Raw genomic sequence first — 6,000 nt, 5'->3', positions numbered from 1 at the left:
AAGAGCAACTTGCTTTTGCTTGTTTAGAAGCTAGGCTTCACTATGAAGCGGGCTTCAATTTCTGCCCCTAATTCCTGTACTGGAAGAGACAGAGAATATTTCCTTTAATGTACAGGAGAAAATGGTTTCAAAAGACACCTATTAGTTACTGTGTGGCCTGAACAGTGAGCTATACTGTCCCAGTGACACTGATTTTGGTTCAGTGCAGCTAAGTAGCACCAAGTAGGTTTCATGACAGCCCTGTGTGCTCTCCACAGCCTCTGCTGGCTCCATCCTTGATGATAAATTAACACAACTGCAAAAAAGACAAGTTTTAGGGTATACAAACAGTTTCTGGGCCAGAGTTCTTCCAATATATCAGCTGTTACAGTATAAATGACATCTTCCTGCACTCCTTAGCTCACTTACAGCCTGGGTCTGCCACTGCCTTAGCACAGCTGAATGTTACCAACAGTGTGCTGGCTTTGTAGTCCCAAAGAGAGCATGGTGAGTGCAGAGATACCTGAATGAGTTTCAAACAAGTGAACTCTGTTCCTGTTAGCAGTGGCCAGCAGCTAGCCCCACCAGGCTGCAGTATCCTTGAGCCCCTGTGTTTCTGTGTGGAACAGCATCCAGTGCACCTGGGTTGGGGAGCTGCTTCCCCAGCCTGCCCCAGGGGATTCCACTGATGGGATTCCACTGATGGAATTCCACTCCGCCCTTTCAGGGCTGGTCCAGACCCAGTGGGTCCTCATCTACACACCATCACTGAGGGTCTGCTGCAGGGTAATTCAGCCTCAGCCTCCTCTTGGGGAGGATGGCTTCATCCATGAGGACATGCGGTGTTTTCCAAATGCGGGCTCATGCCTCTCTGCAGGCATCTTATAAATGTGAGGGATGTCTGGTTTAAAGATTTTTGTAACACAAAAAGCTATTTAAAACAGCTGAGTGCTTACCTCCTCAAAGGAAGATTTATAAATATTTGCATCCAGCTCCCAGTGGTACAATAAAAATATGTTGTACTTTAGGTAAATGCTTTATCTAGAGGAGTCCCAGTAAAATCAATGATCTTTTTGTTTGTTTGTTTGCTTTAAGTGAGCAACAATCTCTAAGGCCCTTTACTTCCTTCACTGATCAGTGATATAGAAAAATTCTTTAGTGCAATCTCTTCCCTATAGAGCTCTGTTTATTTTTTCTATCTGTGCTGGAGAAACTGGCTACCAAAAGCCAAAAGCAGATACCACATAAACATTTTTTATGGTATCTAAAGAAAGTGTGAGGCACACAGGGTTTTCTGAGACTTGTTTCAGGATTTCCAGATGAGCTTTGTACATGCAGGATGATGAGGCTGTGTTTATACCTTGTGTGGGTGGCAAACCCTCTGGTACCTGACTCCTCCCCAGAGATGTCTGTGAGGTGGTCCTGTCCTGTGATCCCCCAGGGTCACCCTGATGGGAGCAGTGACACACACACAGCAGAGCAAGGCTCCCCAGCATCCCTGTGGGATGTGGTGAGCAGGAGTGGGGAATGGCCTTGGGCCACTGCTGACAGACTGGGTGATGGCATGGATTTGCTAACCTGGAGAAAAACGTGGGCTTGTGCGGAGGCCCAGGGGACTGTTACCAAGATGTGTCAACCCTGGAGGGGCAGAGGCAAAAGGGGTGAGACACTGCTGTAGAATAGAGTAAGAAAAGACCTCCCTCCCATGGGCCTTTTGCAGCCACATGTTGGTGCCTTTTGTGTACTGGTGTTTTGATAGTGTGTGGGCATTGATGTCACCCTTGTTCAGCCCCAATATACCATTCATGTACCCTTCCTAGAATGTTCCTCCTTCCCTTAACCCCCATAGGCTCTGTTTTGCCACATTGTTCCATCCCTGTTATCCCCTTGGTTCTCCCAACCCTTTTCCATTCCCTTGCACTACTTTCCCTTGTCCCTATTGGACCTCAACCCTCAGATCTGCCCCTTTTGCCCTTCATTTAACCCAGTGCCCTGAGCCCAATCCTTGGTTCTCATCCCTGCACCTATTGGAGGCTGTGTTCAATAAACCAGTTGTTGGATTGCCAGAAGGGAACCCATCCCTTAGTCTTAAATCACCAGTATTTCCTGTGGTGTGCCCCGGGCCCTGAGAACGCTGGTTGCTCTCTGGGATCTCGTTGCAGAATGTGCTGTAAACAGGCTTGGAACAGAGAGTGTCCTTTATGTCACTTTTGTGAGGATCACGTTGTAATGCAAGGAAAACAGTCATGACTTGTTGGTATGGGGCCTCCTCCCGCTGCTGGTGCGCAATCCGTGCTCTGGCTGCCGTGCTGGGCTTGGTGTGTCACCGCAGGCACCACGCACTCTCCACTGGTGACTCAGGGATGCTGGGGGAGGCAAACAAAAGGAAGCTCGACTCTATTCCGTGCTCTTTTTCCTTACACAAGGCAGGAAAGAGGCTGCAGGCAACGAGGCTGTGCCCCACCACTGCCGAGGGAGGTGTCAGACCTTGGGGATGGAGACAGGCCTCTGATGGGGTGTTCTGGTAGGGACTGCTGCTCCACAGGTAACCTGTGAAACAGCTCTTCCCAGGGGCTTTACTTCTCATTTTGTCTGAGGAAGAAATCATCTTTCTCTTTGCATGGGCCATCTGTAAAAAGCCAGAGTGTAACTGGCAGTGGGTAGCAAAGAGCCCCACTGAAGAGGAGTCATTAAAGCCACATTATTTTTGGAAGGTGAGAAGTAATACAGAGCAGATTAAATCCCTTCACAGTATTTTTTTTTTTTGAGTGTCACTAAGAGCTCCTTAAGGTTATTAATTGGTGCTAATGATGATCAGCTGATGGTTTGCAGCTGAAATATGTGAGCCAACAAAACTCCCTAACTGGGGTGGCACTGCTGTTTTCTCCATAGCTGTGTGCAGTAATTATTAAAGCAAACCAACAGAGGCATCTCTCATGGCTTTATTTTGTGCTTTGTGATAGTGTTAGAGTGAAGTGAGCTGTGATGTTCCTTCAGCCTTCTGGAGACCAGTGTGATTCTTCTCTGACCCTCTGTAAAGGCATGAGGAGCCAGAGGGAAGGAGAACTGAAGCTAAATTTTGGGGTGGTGTGTGCATAAAGATGCTGAAAGCTCTGGTGTGAAAGGGCAGCTGGAACAGAGGACCTTGGGGTGAGAAAACAAGAGTTTCTATTTTTATTTGTGTTAGGGGTATGAGGATGCTGAAATGTCAGGTTCTAGACATTTTGGTGCCTGTTTCTCCACATAAAAATGAATTAGCCATAGAATTTTGCTTACTGCTGCCTATATACTTTGGAGTTTATTTCACAGTGACTACTTCTGCCTAAAGCCAAATGTTTTGCCAAAGATACTCAGAATGTTCTGTGAATGAGCCCAAGGAACAGATTTTCTGGCTGATAGAAACTGGCAAGTCTCCTCCAAAATCAGGCAATATTGGGAGACAATAATTTTGGACTGCTACTAAAAAGCTTACAAATCTGTAAACTATTGCACAAAGTTGTCTAGCAACATTATTTTGTGAAGTTATATAAGTTTGCAATAGAAAATGTTTTAAAAATTGTCTCTCTTTGCTCTCTTAATGCTATACCAGGAGATAGAAGTCTAACTAATATCAATGCTCCAATTGAGAGGGAAAAAGATAGGTGTTTTTAGGATTATATTTAACACTTTGCAGATAGATAAACTTAGGCCTTTTCTTTGGCCATATGAGCAGCTGAGACTCTTTTTATTACGGTATCATTAACAGTGAGTGTCATGAGACTGAACACAGGATTGAGGCATCTCAAAACCCAAAAGCTGTAACAAGGAGGCTCTAGCCAGAACCCAGAAAGTTCAGGCAGTGTGTGAGAGCCTTGCTGATACTGCAGGAGTCGTTTTGCTTGAGATCAGTTTGGTTCTGATGATCCTGCTGAGCTCCAGCCCACCCCCTCGACACATATCTCACCTGCCAGATGTAGGATGCAGAGCTTCTCCCTGCCAGGCAGTCCTACAATGGACAAATATTTTCTCAACATGTTCTTGTATAAAAGCATTGATGTCTTTGCTTTTATATTGCAGGGATGACACTAGGCTGGTTCTCACTTGGGGTTTGCCTGTAACAGGGTTTGTTCAGAGACCCTTTTGCCCAAGATTTTCTTCCCTCCCCAGCTGCCCATACAGCTGTGTGTGGACATGTGCACTGTAAGATCTGAGCAGTTTTTGTAGTGCTTGGCCACTGAACATCTGCAGCAGGCGTTCATGGAAAAAGGTATTTCACTGCTGTTGTCCAGATTTACCTTTCCTCTTAGCACTCTGACCTCTGCTTAGTGCACTACTAAAGAGCTGCAGCTTAGTGCTAGAATTCCACTATTGATAGTGGGGGAAAAAAATAACCCAAAAGTGCTATCTGCAGTGGATGAAGCTACCAGATTTAGGAAAACTGCTGCAAAGCTAAGTAAATGCATCAGAAAATCTCAAGAATCCCGTTTCTAGGAGGTCCTTTGAGGACAAACTGACTTTTTTTCCCCTCTGATTTTAAGATTTTGTTTGCTGCTGGCTGGTTCAAACTAGGCTGTTGGTATGCTGTTGCATCCTGTTTATAACTCAGGACATAAATGTTGTTAGATAAGCCCAGCTCACTGTTCCAAACCTGGAACTGCAGTTGCCATGAGAAAGGCCAATTCCTTCCAAGGAGTGAGTATTGGTTCCAGCACAGGGAAGGAGAAGCATTTGATCTTGTTACACAGTACTAGCACTGAACATTTCTAGGTGTCTGGATGGTTCCTCTGGATTTAGATAACTAAGTATTTCAAGCTTATCACAAATCTTCAGCCTGAAAGAGAGAAATGGGGAATATAGGAGAGATCTATGAAATCACAGGAGGCGATGGGAGGGTTGAATGTGTGAGGGTCATACCCTTTCTCTTGTCAGTGGGAGAACTGTAGACCATCAACTGAATTTAACAGGAGGTTGCCTCAAAATGTAAAAGAGGTTAATTTTTTCCACTTGGTTGATCTGTGAATTGTGTTGCCAAGGGATGTAGATGACAGAATTTTACGAGGACTCACAAAGTGAGTAGGTAGTCAAGGAAAATTAAAATCCACTGAAGGCAATTAAATGAGAGGGTGGTTTTCTGGCTCAGTGAAACTTTAAATCATAGGTGTTTGGGGCAGGAAATGAGAGTAGGATACCCTGGGAGGGAAGATAAATCACCGTATGCATGATCCATGCCTGTGCTCTTTCCCTAAACATCTCTTGTTGGCTGCTGTTGGAGCCAGGACACTTGGCTGGATGGACCTTCCACGTGCCCTGTTGTGACTGGTGTTGGACAACATCTGCCAGGTGAAGTCTCTGTCTGCCCTGACAAAGGCTTTCTGTAAGCCAGTAAGAAATGGTCACATGATAGCTGCTGTTCTTCCATTTCTTTAAAGGATGTGGAAAATATGCTCAGTGAAAGAATAGGACAAACCCCAAGTTGCATTGGAAGCCTGTTCTTGACAGTGTTGTGGGCTTTGCTTAGTGCTGGTTTTCCAGAAGGATTGTCTTGGAAGAGGCAACAGCATGCCTTCATTATGATGGCTGCTGTAGTTTAAAGCTGCTGAGGAAATTTTTAATTTCCCCATCCTTGGGGTGGATTCCTTTCTCAGGTTCAGCTGAGGAGATTTATCTTTGTGAAAAAGATATCTTTACAGAGCTGCTGAGAGAAAATGGCAGGAGTTTAATGGTGTGTTGCTCTCTAAGCCTCTACTTTGCTGGCAATCATTTGGAAATCCTCTAAAGTGATATTTGCGCATGATTAATATAAAAGTCTACCTTTATGATGATAAAAATGAATTTTGATTCAAGTAATATTTCTTCAACATAATGAATTAAAAAGTCTACATAAAGTATTATTTGTCCTTCAAAGGCAGAGAGAGTATTTCCATGTTAGTGGTGATTGAGTCACTGTGGTTGCAACTGGAGGTTTGGGAGGGATATCACACTCCTTTGTGCTTGTCATCTCATGTTCCTGGGACAAAGCTGTCAATAATATTTAGCTTTTTC

General features: G+C 44.8%; 1 long non-coding RNA gene across 1 annotated transcript; it reads right to left on the bottom strand.

Annotated features, from left to right (window-relative positions):
• Positions 1 to 1,778: 1,778 nt before the first annotated feature.
• Positions 1,779 to 2,749, bottom strand: LOC147652724 (uncharacterized). The gene is made up of 2 exons (XR_015288296.1): positions 2,467 to 2,749; positions 1,779 to 2,345 (listed from the first exon to the last, which is right to left on the bottom strand). It is a non-coding gene; the product is annotated as an uncharacterized LOC147652724 (long non-coding RNA).
• Between the last annotated feature and the right edge of the window lie 3,251 nt (positions 2,750 to 6,000).

This window comes from Cyanistes caeruleus, chromosome 6, assembly GCF_971803275.1.
Source record: "Cyanistes caeruleus chromosome 6, bCyaCae1.hap1.1, whole genome shotgun sequence".
Classification (NCBI taxonomy): Eukaryota; Metazoa; Chordata; class Aves; order Passeriformes; family Paridae; genus Cyanistes; species Cyanistes caeruleus.
Note: the sequence above shows the minus strand (reverse complement) of the source record. Positions and strands in the feature narration are given on the sequence as shown.